The sequence below is a fragment of the Topomyia yanbarensis genome, chromosome 2 (assembly GCF_030247195.1).
Source record: "Topomyia yanbarensis strain Yona2022 chromosome 2, ASM3024719v1, whole genome shotgun sequence".
Classification (NCBI taxonomy): domain Eukaryota; kingdom Metazoa; phylum Arthropoda; class Insecta; order Diptera; family Culicidae; genus Topomyia; species Topomyia yanbarensis.
Window position 1 is genome coordinate 433350439 of NC_080671.1, and position 18815 is coordinate 433369253.

At 37.4% G+C, this 18815-nt stretch overlaps 1 protein-coding gene across 8 annotated transcripts in view; it reads left to right on the plus strand.

Moving 5' to 3' along the window:
* The window catches only part of LOC131685503 (poly(A) polymerase type 3), a 49762-nt gene that overhangs the window by 4603 nt on the left and 26344 nt on the right, over nt 1-18815 (plus strand). The gene's annotated exons all lie outside the window — the stretch shown is intronic.

Below are 18815 nucleotides of genomic sequence, written 5' to 3' on the forward strand. Positions count from 1 at the left end.
GAGCGCTCATGAATCGGTCACGTCCGGAAACCAACTCTCTGTCTCAATAACTTAGGTCAATACATTCAGTAGAACCAATCAAAAAATAAAGCTCATATCCACTGGACAACACGTTCCATGGCTACATTACCGGGCACTCCAGTGATATGGAAGATCTCACACTCTTTTAGCATCTTAGCAGTACACCAAAAAATGAAGTATTAGATTAACGGTCCGCGCGCGATTATGCGAAAGGCATACGGTTATAAAATAGAATTCATACACGCGAAGTTACATACACGTTAGCACACGTGACATACAAACGCACACGCGATCTAACACGTTAACGTACAAATGCTCGAGCTCTTCGCGATGATACACGCAATCGCGAGCCCCTACGCCCGCACATACCTGAACCGTACAATGAATATCACATTCAGAATCACGGCCCGCTATACAATTAGCCTAATGCAGTGTTTTAGTGGGTGACATTGCCTGTCTCGTCTGCAAATTGTAGTATGTAATTCTGACGGGGAGCCCTTCCCAGAACCTAGCTCTACAGCTCCAGTAGGATAACTCTCGAAAAAAAATCTCTCTTTCTTAAAACAGCATGCAAAATAATTACGCTTGCGATTCAGGGAATCGAAAAACTTACCATATGAAGAACCGCCTGAAAATAACATGTGTGAATTTAAATTAATTTCACTTGGGAATGGGGAAATAAAAATGTTTTCTCTAATAAATTAATTTTGATATCAGTCAAAATTGGTGTCGGGCCATTAGGCCGAAAGCCGTTAGGCCGAATGCTGCAAGGCCGAACGCTATTAGGCCGAGTGGGTCATAAAGCCGAATGTCATTAGGCCGAATGGGTCATTAGGCCGAACGCCATTCGGCCGAATGGGCCATTAAGCCGAATGGGTCATTAGGCCGAATGGGTCATTAGGCCGAATGGGTCATTAGGCCGAATGGGTCATTAGGCCGAATGGGTCATTAGGCCGAATGGGTCATTAGGCCGAATGGGTCATTAGGCCGAATGGGTCATTAGGCCGAATTGGTCATTAGGCCGAATTGGTCATTAGGCCGAATGGGTCATTAGGCCGAATGGGTCGTTAGGCCGAATGAGGCAGTAGGGCCGAATGGCTCATTAGGCCGTATGTACCATTGCCCTGAATGTCATTTGATTAAAAGCATCGTTTCAGAGACTAATTGAGATGACGGATTCACGAGTTTCCCATGGCTAAAAAGTCATGTTGTACTAGAGGGTCCCACGAAATGTCAAACAGAAAACTGTATATGCCTTAACATCGGTTGTGATGGGTTTATTTATATGTATTTTATTTAGAAACATTTTTTTTAAATTTGCTGATTGCGGATACCAATACGTATTCATTAGCATTGCATGTATCATCCGGAACATTTAGATACACAAGCCGTATGTCCAGAGTTGCACGACATCATGACTATCACTTTTTCATCAAAATGTACGTAAAACTTCGGTGACAACTTAAAATGATCGTCTTTTTCAGTTGAGAGAACTTGAGCAACCAAAACTGAGCATAGTGAGTGCCAGCAACAGTGACGAGGGAGAGTGAGAAAAAAATGACGGCACGCAGCGCAGACAGCAGAGTCAAGTCAGCACACAATGCAAATTCTTCTCTTTCAGTTTTGTTTACCTCGCGCTGTTTTGTTTACCTCGTAAATTCAACAAGCGTAGTTTTTATTCGTTTAATTATCACCATATGATGCAATCACTAGCCAGTATTTATTGACCCTTCTGCACTTGCCTTAAATTCGAACGAAAACAGTAATATACTGATATTTAAACTTGAAAGATACCTATATGCTTTTGGCCTGGTTACCTGTAAACATATTTATCAAGAGATAGAGCACATTTTTAACTAACCAAACACATCAACATGACGAAAAAATCTATTTGTTTTGTTTTCCTTGCATTTTAACGCTGCCTACTGCGATTTCCAATAAACAAAAGTCTGTTTCATATTATTAGGGAAGCCTATTGGCGATTTGCGGCAAAGCCAAAATTAGTCATGCGACACCTATGATTCAGCTCATGAACTGGCAAAGTGATACAGTTTGCTTTTTTTCACCCGTAAGTGAGTCGTAGCTTACAACAAAATCTTCATTATCTTCTCGGAAAAAGCTTACCACTGCCAAAATATGAATGAAACGAGTAAGAAATTTAGTTTTATTTGCAATTATTCTGAAATTACAGCCATTTGCAACTATTTCACTCATACATTTCTTCGAAATGTAATCGGGGTATTATTGTGGTTATTAAAAAACGTATCATAAATAAAGTTCCAACTAGAAACCGAGACCCAATCAGTACCAATGTCAAACTCCTTCATATTTTGAACTACGTAGGAGATTCAGTGAAGACTATCGGAGAGAAGGATCGGCTGTGCATGATACAAAGCTGACACTTTCCTATTAGCCGGATATATTCTTTCCTCGCTTGATCTGGAGAGTTTCATGAATTTACACCATCTCATGAAGGTTTAGCTTAACTTAGGATGAACGGGAAATACTGTTGCGGCGGCTACGGTGCTCAACAAATTACATTTCGAAACAGCGCGCATATAGCTCTGCGAATAATATTAGAAACCACTATGTTTTACACTCTTTTCGCAAGATGTTTACTCATCATCTTATAAAATGATGGTTTTCCTTCATTTTCATAAACAATTATCAACAATTTATTGGTAATTTGGTGTTTAAGTCGTTTTTTACCAATGTTTACAGAAAATATATGCACTATGACAGAGCAGAATCAAATCAGTAACACTTTCCTTCCAGCGCTATCTGCGAGCGGTTTCAACGTAGAATCGCCAATAGAATACAACACGAATATTATACCTATTATTAAATATTACATTGCATTAGCATGTTCCATAGTCATACATCGAATGAATTTATGAATGCGCGTAATTCTTTCACAGCTCTTATCCAAACGGCGAAGGAAATTGAAATACAATTTTTCTCGAACAAGCTTTGCTTAGCAACCAAACCACTTTTAAACAGGTAAATGTATTTGAACTGTAATATTGAATTCAAGGCTTGTATCGTGCAGAATTTAAAACTTCCCTTGCCAGACTTAATGACAATAACTTTCGAAACTGACTGTCATCGAGTGGTTTCAGTCAAGCTGAAACGAAACGAAGTGAGCAAAAGAGCAAAAAGACAGAACATTTTTCCGCAAAGGCACTCACGTAGTATGACTGACAGTGTATGTCGCTATCTCAGTGTGAGAACTTACACGGAGAGAGAGTCGAATATGAGTGCTTGCGACCGTGTAGGAAGGTTTTCTGTTTACGGTTACCGAATGCAGCACTGCGTATGTCATAAGATCAAAAATTGAGTGTATGTCATAACGTCCGAAAAATTAAAGTTTCAACCCAAATTGTTTCCGATGTTTACAACGTACCCCTAGTGCGTCATAAGGTCTCTCTGGAACAATGACGCATATTCGCTATCAGTTTTAATGTTAGCAAGCACCTCAAAACATCTCGTCATAAAATTTCTTTACGAGTATAAGTGGAACCTCCCTTTGAGTACTTAATTTCCTCACGCTTCACCAATCTTTTGACGATTTTCCTAGTCCATTTAACGAGCTACTTTCTCCCAATCTCGGTGGAGTGGCATGATTTAAAAATCTTTACGCATTTTTGCTCGTAAAAAATAACAGATGCATGTAGCAACGATCCTTGAAACGAACTTAGCAATGTAGCCCCTCGACTTGCTCAGTGGGTGTTGGGAGGGGAAATATGTTCAATGTTGTCAATCCAATGCTTCACACCAGGTAACTCATTCGTCAACGGGAACAGGTGGAAACGGGTCCGTCAACTGACGGCTCAAAAGCAGGCGACAAACGACCAGTTTCTATGCCACCATACAACGATAAGGCTTGAAACTCCTTTAACGAGTACGGAATACGAAAGATGTAAAAACACGTGTATAGAAGTTAAGCAGGGCTCACTGTAGTTAAAGGACACTACCAAATCACCAAATTCGATACATATTACAATTTTATTAGTCCTACAAGGCATATATCTAATTGTGACGTCACAGAAGTACTTGCGCTTTTACGGTGTTGCAATTACGGTGACGGTGACTGCGACGGGTACCCGGAGCGATTCCTGTTGCGGTTTGCTGGTAGTGGAGTTGGCTGGTGGCGATGGTAGTTTCCGATGGTGGTTCTAGCTGGTGAATGGTGACAGCGGTTGGTAACCGTTTGGTATGGTCGTGTCCGACCCAGGAGTACGACCAAAGACTCCGATTAATTTTCCGTTGCCCTCTTTCGGTCCACACAGGCGCGATTAGCCAGCTTTTTGACCATGCTGACTCTAATCCGTAAAGATGGCAACCGGAGATACCAAAATGGTGGTCTATCGAGGCGGTGGCGATCTGGAGAAGAAATTTTCCGAAATTGTGTTTCGGCACAAGATGAAAAGGTCCGCTGGGGGACCTTCCCAACGAATTAGTACCAGCGACGTCACCTTTTTCGCGCATTATCAACTCTTATATTGAGTTATTCAATTACCTTTCACCTATTGTATTGTACCTTTTAACAATAGCGAATTTCGCTTTCCTTCTATCCACTCAAATCTATTGAAAAATCTATCTATAATCTCTATTTTTCTAAACTTCTTTAATATCTTACCACCACTTTCTGTATCTACTTTTACTGACCGCTCTGTACTATATAATTCTCTAACCTACAATGAAATGTACAACATTAACTACTATACACACTTCACTCTAACGACATTACTTTACTTAAACGATATAACACAACGCGCACTTCTAACTCGTTGGAAGGTTGGGAACAGAAAGAGGTCGATCCGTCTCCTTGCTGAGCTATATCAAACAAAAACCTACGATCACATACGATCGGGTATTTGACAAAAGCTTTGACACATAGAATTGGCAACCCTTCCAATGGCTGCAACGTTCGTAGATGGTTTGTTGCGCGACACCTTTCGCTCAAACCGTTGTGACCGGTATCCCTAACGTGTTTCTGTGAGCGGTTCTGCGTGACTGACCCCTCCGTCCTAGACGAAACGTCAGACTTGGCGGGCTATCACTCACACAGCTTGACATCATATTCAGGGTAGGTTTTAGGATAGGTAGGCCTGAGCAAATCACGAGTATTATCACATTTTGGCGAAGCCAACAATAAACGGTGTAACCAACGGTTACAGCAACAAACAATAAACAATTGCTACCAGCTTTACGAGCTAGATGGAAAATTCGATCATCAAATTTGTTTGTCAAGGTCGCAAAAACTGAAGGGATCGTTCTTTCTTCTTTACTTCAATAGATCTAGTATACGATGTACCATGGAATTTGGAGTACTTCTTTGTGAGTTGGTAGTCTTGATTAACCTCTGATCGTTAGCTAGTTAGTCTCCGCAACGCTGTCTTTCTATATACCCTCCGTCTTTTTGATCTGTATATTCCAATGTATTGAATTATCAAGAACAACAAGCCAGGTCGAAACGTGGCATAGCCAGTCGAAGCTTGTTGGAGCACCGCATGTGGGAACATGGAAGACGATTGACGAACTTCGTTTGGACAGAAAGCTGGTAGTGTGAGGGCGAATGTGTTCCTTGTTGGAGGAAGAACCGCATAGAGGAATGAATACGCTCAGAAGAATGAACGACTCCGCAAAGTTGTTAAAAATTTTAATACCTAAGCTATTAATGAATATATTATTGCTTTTGTAGCAATCATTCCCGAAATAAAATATACGATGTTAACTGCAATCAGATGGTGTCCAACGTGGTTCTATAAGTTTTAGCTAAACATAGAAAATACAATTACCAAACAAAACCATTCTGATTATAATATCATTATCCGGAAATAATTTCTCAGAATGTACCGTTCACCAGAAAATCAACCCCAAAGTATATTGCCAATGATTGATATTTCAAAATAAAATTCCCTCCCCCCGTCGGAAGCAGCGTCCTCTCGCAAGCAAACCTGTAATCCACTCGTTTGCCCGGATTACTCAAACATAGGGGCTTTTTTTTAGTTTAAGTCCGACGGAGCGGAGCGATGTCGGACAGCACTTGACATAAAGCGATGTGGCGTAGCCACATTAGGCGTCGCTTTCATTTATTTGTTCCATTACAGCAACGAGAAAGGTGTTGTAAATATTCTAAGTTTTAAAAAATCGTGAAAAGTCACCCTTCATTGAAAGTTTTCAATGACATATTTATCATTCCCTTTGGTCCATTCGGCCTAATGACTCATTCGTCCTAATGACCCATTCGGCTTAATGACCCATTCGGCCTACTGACCCATTCGGCTTAATGACCCATTCGGCCTAATGACCCATTCGGCCTAATGACCCATTCGACCTAATGACCCATTCGGCCTAATGACCCATTCGGCCTAATGACCCATTCGGCCTAATGACCCATTCGGCCTAATGACCCGTTCGGCCAAATGGCCTTCCGCCCAATGACCCTTCCGGCCTAATGGCAGTCGGCCTAACGGCATTCGGCCGAACGACATTCGGCCTACCGGCTATCGGCCTAATGACCCAGCACCGTCAAAATTGCCCTAGTGGCACTTAGTAGAAGAATTCTAAACAAAACTGTTTTCCTTAGGAAAGTCCTTGACTTTATAGTTCACTTTGCTGAAGATTCCGCCAAATGTGTGCGGTCTCGAGTTATAGCCAACATAAAATGTATAAAATAAGTCCCAGGTGCTCTAGCACCACTTAGTGGTAGAATTCTGAACTAAGCAGACCTTGGCTTTATGATCTACTTTGTCAAAGACTCCACCCCACCAGCTATTACCGATCGCGAGATATGCCCAATATTAAAAAATGGGCCTTTTTATACGCCATAGCGCCACCTAGCGGGATAATTTCGTGTTAATGTAAGGTGAAATTCCTGTGGTCGACTTTTTTCATTTTCGACAGAGCCACCCCAACTACGGCACATGATACCCTCAACTTTGCGCGCTTACAACTTTGTCTGGTTTTATCCGATTGACTTCTAAACTTCACGAGTCGATTTGTTGTTACAAGAGGATTCTTAATTTTTCTCACGAGAGACATTCATCGATGACAGTGCCACCTAAAGCTGAACTTGTGAAACTAATGCTTTTCTCCATACATTTAGTTTATTTTTTCCATACAGCCGTTTGCGGAACCACTTCTAGTACACCAAATAAGCTGAAATTTTAAGGGAAGAATATTGACCACTTAAACTATCACTTTTAAGTGCAAGGTTTTGATTTCGAGATTTATGGCATTTTGGGCCAGGCTGATGCACACGATCTGAAACGCACTGTGGTACGGACACGGAGCTTCTCTGCACACCTTTTTAATGTTTCCAATTCTAACGTATTATAACTCATACAATAATGAATGAATTAGTGTGCCGCACCAGCGTGATGCAAAGACACAAAACGAAATACAATACCGAGGCCGGCCGAGCGAGCGCAAGTTCGGTTCTGAACTAACAGGGCGAAAACGAAATCATCAATGTACCCGGTACAAGTTAGAGGTCCAGTTACCCACGAGTGTACCCGGTACGAGTTTAGGTTCAAATTGCTGAGTGCGGCCCATTCAAAACGAAGCACTAAAGCTGCCCGTACGCGTGTACACACTTAAATTCCAGTAGGTAGTTTTAATCTGATGTACTTTTTTTCGCTGCCGCAAAACAAGAAAGTTTAAATTACTCAAAATTAATTAGGTACCGAAATATTTCATTATTTTTGGGTGAAATCGGCTTCTCTTTCTTTCGTTTTTCATTGGAGGAAGTAGGATGCACACTTTTCAGATTACCTACTGCTAGGTAATGCAAGTTCTATATGTACCGCGTGCAGCAGGGAAGACTGGTTGCACCCAATACGGGTACAGTTACGCAAATAGTGATGTCAAAAAAGTCTACCTATCGAGCATAATTGGAATCCGTCTTTGATACCTTTGCGGCAAAGCTGGATTCTAATTTTGGGCGATAGGTAGACTTTTTTTATCTTCACTCTCTGTAAACTCTATGCGTACTTCTATACTAACGCCTTTGAAATAAATGGCGTTGCGGGCTTTTGGCGATTTGTCGCTAAACTCAACTTGGTTATGCGACACTTATGATTCGGCTTATGAACTGTCAATGTGATGCAATTTGTTTTTTTACACCCGCATGTGAGTTGTAGCTTCCCATAAAAACCTAATTGAATTCACGGCAAAAAACATTTCCGGTGCACAAAGGGAATAAAATATCCTCGGCATGATACTGTATCTCCGGGAGCTTTCCACCAAAGCAGTATTACGGTGATTATAGCACAGAAGCTTGGGATAGGATTATGTTCTTTTTAGTTAAGCTACATTGTGATCAATTTTAGTACTTGGCGACTTCTATGATCCCTTACCTTGGTCAAATAATAAACAATGCGGGTTTAGGGCCCAATTCTCTCTGGAGGCACTCTTCTTTTATTGCTATATTTTAAATTAGATCTATGCTAACACTCACTAACACAAATTTCTTATTCTCTCATATCCGCTCACAATCTCATTCCAAATGTATAAACGTGGCCTTCGCAATAACACAAACCTGGTCACAATGCGAACGCCCGTGACCTCACCAACATTCAACCCCCCCGGTAATTAAGTGAACGTTTGCACCTAAAAATTTACTTGCGCGGTCTCAAGCATCAACCCACCGCTCGCGCAATCATGAATCGGTCACGTCCGAAAGTCTCTGCCCTTGATCCTGGCAGCCCAAGTTCACGGGTTCAGTTGGACCAATAGAAATAAAAACTAGACAAGACGTCCACGCGCGATCATTGAAGAACACGCGAGCATGCGAATGGCCGCACGCTTATAAAAATAATGTGTCCACGCGATGTTACATACACACGCGACAAAAACGTCAACATACAATTGCTCGAGTCGTTCGCGATCATCCACACACAACCACACTACGATCTCGCAAACAGAATAACACCCCGGTGACTAAGTGCACGGTTTAGCACCTATAAATTCACAAACGCGGTCTTGGAACCTCCAAATGCCCGTGTTCGCGCGAAATCGAATTGGTTTCGTCTGTTAACCCCTGTTCCCCTCCCCCTGTAGCATAAGTCCAATGCCTTCAGGTGGACCAATCAAAAAGATGATGCTCATATCCACTAAACTACACATTCCATGGTGGCATAAAAATCGAATTTATACGCACAAAGTCACATACACGCGATATACAAATGCTTGATCTCTTCGCGATCATCTACGCAACCTACACCCACGCTCTCGCAGACATAATAACATCTCGGTGATCATATGAACGTCTCAGCACTTATAAATATTCAAACGCGGTCTTAGGCGTGAACCTACAGTCCCCCGTACTCGCGCGATCATGAATCGGTTACGTCCGGAAGTTTAATAAATTGGTCGGTTTTCCTACATACAATCGTTTGAAATCCGTTGATATCATTGTAATTCGTGGTAGCAGTACACTCAAGCAACATGTGTAACATGTTTAAGAAAACTTTTCTACCTATTTGGTTGAATATCAGTTGTAGAAAAGTATAAAAGCATTTTTCAGACCATAGTTTGTTGCTGATAGACCACAAATAAGTTTGTTGCTGCTAACCGAACTGTAAAAATTGGATTTGCTGACTAAAAAAATTATTTTCCCTTTTACCACACCGATTCTAAACTATACTTAGTAGGTGGAGCCTATTATGTTTGATAACTGTTAGATGAAAGTAATTAAATACTTGATAGCAGCTCGTCGCTGCTGTGCTATCTTATGGCAAACGCCATTTTGGGGTAAACTGAGCCAGATATGCCACATTGTTTGCCTGAAAAATCTCTACAAAGTGGCGTTTTCATAATTCTGAAATTCTACTTGGTTACTTAGATATAGCGAGAAACATGATGAAAAATTGTGAGTTGTTTGCTTCAAATCACTATATTTAGGGATTTGCTCAAGTTATATTGAAGTTTTAGATGTTTTATGTGTAAAAATGTCTGAAGAACACGAAGGCATAAAAATTTTCAAAAGAAAAAATACACGAGTTGTGAGAAAAACACAGTTAAAATTTAAACTGGAAATCTAGCATATTTGGCAACACTGTAACCAAAAATAACTATTTTTTCTAGATTCCCCGACATATTTCCTGTAAAATGCTTATCTTCGATTGTTTATAGACCAAATGAACCCAACGGTATGAATACAAGTTAAACATTGATGATATTTTTCTATGGAAAATTTTCCTTGCACGATTATGACACGTCATACAAATTTTGTCATCAATACACGCCTATGACACGTTTGAGTGCGACTTTTGTTTACATTCATAGTAAAAACTCGCAAACATAGTCAACCGATCTTTGTAATATTTGAGAGACTAATACAGAATAGATAGAAGCATCAATTGTCTTACTTAAATTGTTTATACCATTTTTAAGTTTCAAGATATTCAATATATAACATTAAAAATCGGTTTTCTCGAAATGTGCTAAATGGCGCTTGTCATAAGATAGCACAACAGCGACGAGCTGTCAATGTTAGTTACATGCAGATGCAGATAAATGGAAGCATTCACACACCACGGTGTGTCTAAAACCATTATTAACTTAATAAATGACCATAAATTTGCAATACGGCATTCGAAAGATACAGTATCCAAGCATCTTCTCAGTAAATTTCAAAATGATCCATCGAGAGATTCGAGAGAAATGGCGATTTGAAGTTTTGTGACACGTTCCATAAGGCTACCAGCAAACACTCACGGGTTTGGTCCTATCATTATAAACGAAAAAATATTTGTCTACTTATATGGTATTTGCCATTCGAAAGATATAGTAATCAAGTATATCCGCTGCAAGTTTGAAAACATTTCATTGACGGAATCGAAAGTTATAACGATTTGTTGTAGATGTGAACAGATGCATTTGTATTGATAACATCCCCTTTGACCAGTTTTTGACATCTGTCAACCCAACCAGCGAATCACGAATGTACAAGATTCTCAACAAAAACCGTACCATAGCATAAATTGATCTGAATCAGCAAATACTTTCATGTTTTTACATATATCCATTGAATTTTTGTTTTTTTCCCATGATTTTTAGTTTGCGTTCGCTGTATTGAACCAATGTATAGAAATTGACATGTCATCGTTTTTAATAAAAAAATATTGACTAGATAATGATAATGCATATAGTTGAGATCATTTATATTGTCTATTATTTGAGGTAGACAACTCTATTTTATATTATTCTGCAGGAAAATTGTTGATTAAACGTCTACCAGTTAGGTAATGAAAAAACAATTAGAGTCAGTCAACAAGCCACTGATGCATGGCCTTTTCAAGTAAATATTCCAACTATTATTCATTTTTTTTTAAATTACACGTTATAGCGAACGTTAGCTAGGCAACCCTATTTTCATATTTTTTCATCGCAGCATATGAATAACACCTTTTGGGCATTATGTTTGTGCAATTAAATGGTAAGGTTTTTCTTTAAAACTGCGACACTTAAACGATTTAAATAGTCAATGGACAAACATGACTTCATGCTTGAAATCTGGTAGAAAACCCATCTATGACCGCATACCGCATTCAAATCGTTATAACTTTCGATTCCGTCAATGAAATTTTTTCAAACTTGCAGCGGATATACTAGATTGCTATATCTTTCGAATGGCAAGTTCCAAATAAGTAGACAAATATTTTTCGTTTATAATGATAGGACCAAACCCGTGGGTTTTCGCTGGTAGCCTTATGAAACGTATCATAAAACTTCAAATCGCCATTTCTCTCGAATATCTTGATGGATCGTTTTGAAATTCACTGAGAATATGCTTGGATACTGTATCGTTCGAATGCCGTATTGCAAATTTATGGTCATTTTTTAGTAAATAATGGTTTTAGACACACCGTGACACAACATCAACGGCACAGAACGTTTTGGCGTACGGCACGTGTGAACGGGCACAAAAGAAAAGTAGGGTGAAGTGCCTATTTTCACCATACTAAGCAAGGTGCCTCACTAATTTGTTAATTTCTCGTCCTACAATCAATGGAATGCGTAAAAATTGATATCAATAGCTTTGCTTCGTTGTAAAGAACCAATATAATAACGAAAACAGTAAAATTCTCGAGTTTGAGCGCAACGAAAACTCGAACCGAGTGCCCCTATTGTTGCGCTACCATTTGACTCAATGCGTTGAACAAAGATGGCAGACACTGCTCTAACCAACGGCTTCAAATGGGTAGGGTGATAATAGAAACATGGCGCAAACTGGCTCATCACCCTATCTAAACTTATCCTGACGGAACGGTCACGTTCCGTTGACGTTGAAGCTGATGTATCGTCTGAATCGTCCTTTATTCGTTGTTTTTCTTCTGTCAACGAATCAGCCACAACGAGAAGGCGGCCATGATGCTTTTATAAATTTTTGCACCGTATTCGAATTGCATATTGATAGGCGCAATCGAAAACTGCGTCATTTGTCTGGAGTACTCTAACTAATTGTTATATTTTCATTCGTTTCTTAATTTATTTGAGGGCGCATTGAAAATGTAAACGTAAAATTGGAAAATTTGGGACAACAATATGAAAACTATTATAATTTTGCGATCTTTCCATAAAAATTGCTCAGCATTCTTCTATGGAAGCGCATTTGTTCTAATTAAAACTTAGAGAGAACATTCAATTTCGCATCCAACGACCTATTTATCATCAAAATCGGTTTAAAATGGCAGTTATTCATTTTTTTTAAAATAAGAAACTTGCTTGCATGAACTCTTAAAAGGGTTAGTGAGGTATTGTCTCGCTCTATAGCATTCTATAATTATATCTTCCGTTATTTTTTTAATTTCAAGTTTAAAATTCAACCCAAAAACTTTTTGAAAATTCGAGTGAGCAAGTTTTTAATTAGGAAAAATTACTCTGTCATTTTTCAACCGATTTCGACCGTTGGAAGCCGAATGAAATTTTCTCCCCAAATTTGTTTTTATAAAGAGACGCTTCTTAATAAAAATGTTGAGCTATTTTTATAGTTCAAATGAAAAAATCGCCAAATAATGGTTACTTTCATATTGCTGTCCCAAAACCGTATAGTACTTTTAACAAAAGAACATAACATAGCATACTGTTGGAAAGGTCTTTTCTTCTTTTTTCTAAAACAAACAGTGAATCAAAAATCTGTTGAAATATGACCGCTAGACCTTTCCACATTTTGAAAAAGTTTTGAAATATACATCGGTCAGCTCAAATTCTTGTTCTAGGTGTGAATTTAAGAACTTTCGCCAAAAATGGCTTAATTTGGACATGATTTAGAGGTGTCTCCATTCAAAAATCGTGTTTTGATATGTTTCCATAGGAAGACCGCTTACACTCTGATTTAATAGGCCTTATAAGCCCATATGTCGTCAAAGGTTGTTCCTTAGACATATCTTAACATGTTTTAACAGGTGAACATAGCTCTAATCGCAATAGAAAATTTGTTAATTGGATTTTTGTATAGAAAAGAATACCAAAACCACGAAAAAGTACTACTAATTTTCCTTGGTTTTGATATACTTTCCTATATGAAAATCCAAATTTTTTTGTGCGATTAGAGCTATGTTCACCTGTTAAAACATGTTAAGATATGTCTAAGAAACAACCTTTGATGATATGTGGGCATGTATGGCCTATTAAATCAGAATGTAAGTGATCTTTCTATAGAAACATATCAAAAACACGATTTTTGATTGGAGACACCTCTAAATCATGTCCAAATTAATCCATTTTTGGCGAAAGTTCTTAAATTCACACCTAGAACAAGAATTTGAGCTGACCGATGCATATTTCAAAACTTTTTCAAAATGTGGAGAGGTATAATGACCGCGTAGAAACATTTTTCGTGTATACAGGGCGTTTGGTTCATGATTAAGAATCTCTCGAGGGGTGATTGCCTGTCATATTTGGAGAAAAAATCGTTCTACACATATCATCAAATCTCAACCGTTACAGAGTTATTGAACTTTTTGTGTAAAAAACTTATTTATCTTAAAATACCTCTAACTCGAAAAGTATACTTCGTAGGGTACGGTGGGGCAAATCCGACCGTTGCAACGGTAAACCCGACCCCCCTCTGTTATCCAAAATCAGAAGCACTACGCGAACTAATATCAATGTTGTCGTGTAGAGCATTGAAAATAATCATAATGGTGGTATGACAGCATTTTATTAGTCTACATTGAGATGGTCAAACGACAATAAGTGTGTTTTTACAACATTTGATTTGATTTTTGTGCATCATTGTGCATAAATGAATTTAGTCCAACTTTTTTCATATTTTTTTTAAATTGCGCCGTAATGAAAAATGACGCGGTGGGGCAAATCCGACCTCTAAATAGTGGGGTAGTTTCGACCGCTTTTTTGCTAAGTAAATGAGTATTTATTAAATTGAAATAAATTTTTATTGTTATTATTTATTATTTTTTTGCACGATGGTTCATAATTACAAACGAAAGACACAAAAACGTGATGAATATAGTATTCTTCGAGCAATTGCTCCGATGCAAATGAGAATATCTTTACGTGCTACTGCTCGTGATTTTGACATTCCAAGCTTGACATTGAATTCCATTTTCTTCATGTTACAATTCAATAACATAACATTAATTGATTTATCATAGAAAAGCCATAAAATTTGGGTAATATATGTACTAAATCAACCAAGAACATAAGCGGTCGGGTTTACCCCACCATTTTTGAAAGCAGCAAAAATGAACGTTTTCGTAAAACACTTGTATCTCTAAGTTTTCCTAAGATGTGAATAAAATGTTATGTATAGTAAGTTGCCTAGAAGTCTAACCTTTAATTTGGTATACAAAACGACTTGGTCCGATGTAAAATGAGCATTTTACAGCCAAAACCATTTACTAGGTCGGATTTGCCCCACCTTACCCTATTTTAAATCTTTTAGTTCCATTGGAAAGGTGAGAAAATTGTCTATTGAATGGTGTTCTCATATCTTTCGTTTAATTAGTTTTAATTACCTTTTAGTTGTAAAGTATTTCAAAGTTGGTGTTTTTGATGAGGTTTTTGTTAATTTTCTCAAAATAATGAATTATGATTATAGCAATATCTATTACCCAAAAGATGGATTTGAGGACGATTTATAATTTGTTCATCAACATGATATTCGTATCTCTTCTCGTTTCCTTGTAATTTCACTTCTAATTTTTTTCCTGTAATCGACCTGCAAGTGCTTAAAAGACTTTAATCTAAAAATATGCTTTATATCGTTATTACCAGGGCTTCATTGGAAAGTTGAGAAAATTTCCTTTCGAAGTATGTACAGATATCTTTTAGTTAAGTGTACTAAATGACTTTTTACTGATAAAATAGCTCAAAATTAGCGTTTTTGGAGAGTTTTGTAATTATTCTAATTATTAATCAACTAAATGTATTATCACTATTTTTCATTTAGTGCCCTTAATATTCTCTGCAACTTGTTATTTGACACTTTATCCCTATCGCTTTTCATTTTGCTGAAATTTAATAGTTAACACAGTATGACCTCATTACAAATATAGTGGATTCGAAATCGTTGTTTTTGCATATAAAACGAGGTAATAAAAATGATTTTGCTTCGGAACTAAAAAAGATAATTGAATGGAGCCAAAGAAAGTATTATAGAACTTGCTGAGATGCATTAATTCCATGATAATAATCGTGCTGTTTCTTATTTACTATTTTAAGAAAATAACGAAAATGCTAATAATAACACTAACTTTAAACTTATGTACTTCTAAAAGAATACTAAATTCACTTATCTGAAAGGTATTAATACATTTTTCTTTGCAAAATTTTCCTGGCTTTCGAATAAAACTAAGAAAAGGTACAATAAGTGCCATACTTTTTCAATAAGAGCTACTATAAGTGAATATGAGATAAAAATATCCAAGTTCAATAACCCAAACACATGAAAACAAGAAAAGATAAGTGTATCATGTCAAGGAACAAATTATGCAACTCTTCAAGACTAAAAATTTGAATTATTAAAATGGTGATGTTAACTATTAAGATATTTGTGAAATGAACGAAAAATCGATCAAAATTGTTAAATTCTAAATAAATTACTGCGAAAAGGTTACTTAACCTCATTAGCTGAAACATTTGAGGACATTTTTCAATGGAAAATTTTCTCACCTATCCAAAGGATCCAAATGATTTGAAATACAAAGTATATTTTTTGAGTTAGAGCTATTTCAAGACAACTAAGTTTTTAACACAAAAAATTCAATAACTTAGTAACGGTTGAGATTTGAAGGTATGTGTAGTACGATTTTTTCTCCAAATATGACAGTCAATCATCCCTCGAGAGGTTCTTAACCATGAACCATACACCCTGTATTAAATCGAATTAAATTGAATTGAACGTGGTTTTGTGTTGTATTTGACCAGACATACAACCTTCAACAGATCACTTTGAAAGTACATCTATTTTTGTTTATTTTGTAGCACCGTGTTATATATCGTGAAAATTGTATATGTTTAAGAACGCTGAATATTTGAGTATAGACTCGATATCTCAATGATTTGTTAGCATTTATATACTAGTTTACTTGCTATCGAACACGAGGCCTGTCGATATCATTGATATCGTGCAAAATCTTTTCGAAATCTCTCAGAAAGAGAAGATTCACTATTTACGTGTATGACTGCAAATACTGGAATTGGGCTTCACTTCGAAGTTATCGGTGTAGTTTTTGACAGCGCAAACTTGTATCTACTAGATAATGATAAAAATGGAAACCGCGACTGTTCCGAGGGCACTTCATTTTGTCGAATCAAACAAAAAACATTGTACAATAATCGTATTCGTATTCTAATTTATCTAATCCAGCTAGCGAATCAGTCAACACATTTCAAAAAACAGAACAATAAATGTGTTTTTATTTTTATCCGTTATGAAATATTTAACGTTCGTTTCGTCTACTCTGAGATGATATCTCGACAAACATATGATTACGGCTTAAAAGACAATTGTCAACATTCTCTTTGAAAGTAAATTCCACACAAACCGTTACTGGTTAAACACAGTTCATAGCAGTTTATGAAAGAGAAAACTTTTTTTGTTTACTACCAACATCTGTGGTTGACGAGTAACGGTTTATCCGGAATTTCCACTCAAAGTGAATTTTGACAGCTGGCTTTTACGCCCTAATCATATGTTTGTCGAGATATTATGCTGGCCAGATTTGCGAGAAATATGTAGTATGTGATAAAAATGTTGAATTAATCAATGCAAGATAAATTTTGACGGCATGTTTATTAATAAATTGGACATTGTCATGTGTATTTAGCAGCATACCTAAATATAATAAAGAAGTTGGCTACACTGCCAACCTCGCTACCAACCAACACTATACTTTTACAGTAAACGGCAAGTTACGCCGGGTAGCTTAGAACAAAAGCTTCAATAGCCTACCTATCGCCAGCATCTAGTTTAACTGTCATCAATTATTCAGCAGGACACAAGAGTAGCAAGAAGCCGGGTGTCTCGTCTTGGCTAGGTAGAATATAGAGGTAGCCATATATCGCCATAGCATCAAAAAGCTGCATTGGTGTTGTGCTGTTTCGACATTTTCCGGGTAAACGATTTGTTTACCGCCGAATGAAAATGTGAAATTGGGTGATATAAAAGCGGTTGGGCCTGAAGGCTGGTCATTATTGTGTCGAAAGACGAAATATACGTTGGAAATCCAACTTGGAGTGTCTGAAAATATCGTTTTGAACGGTTTTATATCAGTTTATTTTTTGGTTATATGTGCTGAAGAGATTAAGTAATTGATCTGTGCTATTGTAGTGAGAGATATAATTTTTGACAGTGGAAACAAGAATCGTTCTGCTGTGTTGATGTGGTAAGTTTTTACATTTCGTGTGTATACTAATAATAAACCCGGTACAAAATGGTACTTGATACTTTTCGAAACATTCAATGATAATTTTACATTATTTTTGCATTTGAGCGGAAGTTTCCGGAAAATATGTCGGTGATAAGATTTTTTTTGTATTGTGTCATGAATTACATGCTGTGGAAAAGCCAACCAGAAATTAGAACGCTATTGATTGACCAGTAGCGAGATACCTCTAGTGTTACTGCCAAACGAATTCCTGGACTTAAGGCCCTCTCAAGGAAAGTTTTGGACGGATGAGTTTTAATATCTTCTAATATTCTTCTGGGCTCATTCTTAGTATTCGAAAAATAATTCTAGATTTCGTTTGAGTTTAAGAACTTTATCTCAGTTTGTAATTTACTAAATCATTTTCAAGTTGTATCTTTGTTTTTATTTTTAATATGTTGAAACATGAAGATTGCAGTAGCGACATAAAAGCAAACATGGTTCATCAAAAAATGATAATTCAACGTCGATAGATCATTTTTCATTTGATTACTTGGTGCTGTAGCGAGTAGAGATGACGCGATTAGTTATTATTTATTTATTACCGTGAGTTACATATAAAAATACAGTTTGCATTCGCTTTTTTGACTGGGTTGTGGACATACGTAGTTTTTTACGAGAGCACTTTTCTATCTTGGTTCAGCAGAATTGTTTTTTCCGCTGCAAAGAGTCCTTTTAAAGGCTAAGACTAGGACGATTTTTGGGCAAGTTTTTTTGCACAGTTTCTGCTTTTATCCCAAGTTTTCTTGAGTGAAAAAACTAAGGGTTGGTAAAAATAGAAAAGGCAGATCTTGAAGTTTCCTTCTGATCCGAACATCAACATTCTGGTTGTTTTCGGAACAGTATCAACCAGTAGATGCTAAATGACTATGGCTATTTTGAAAACCAATT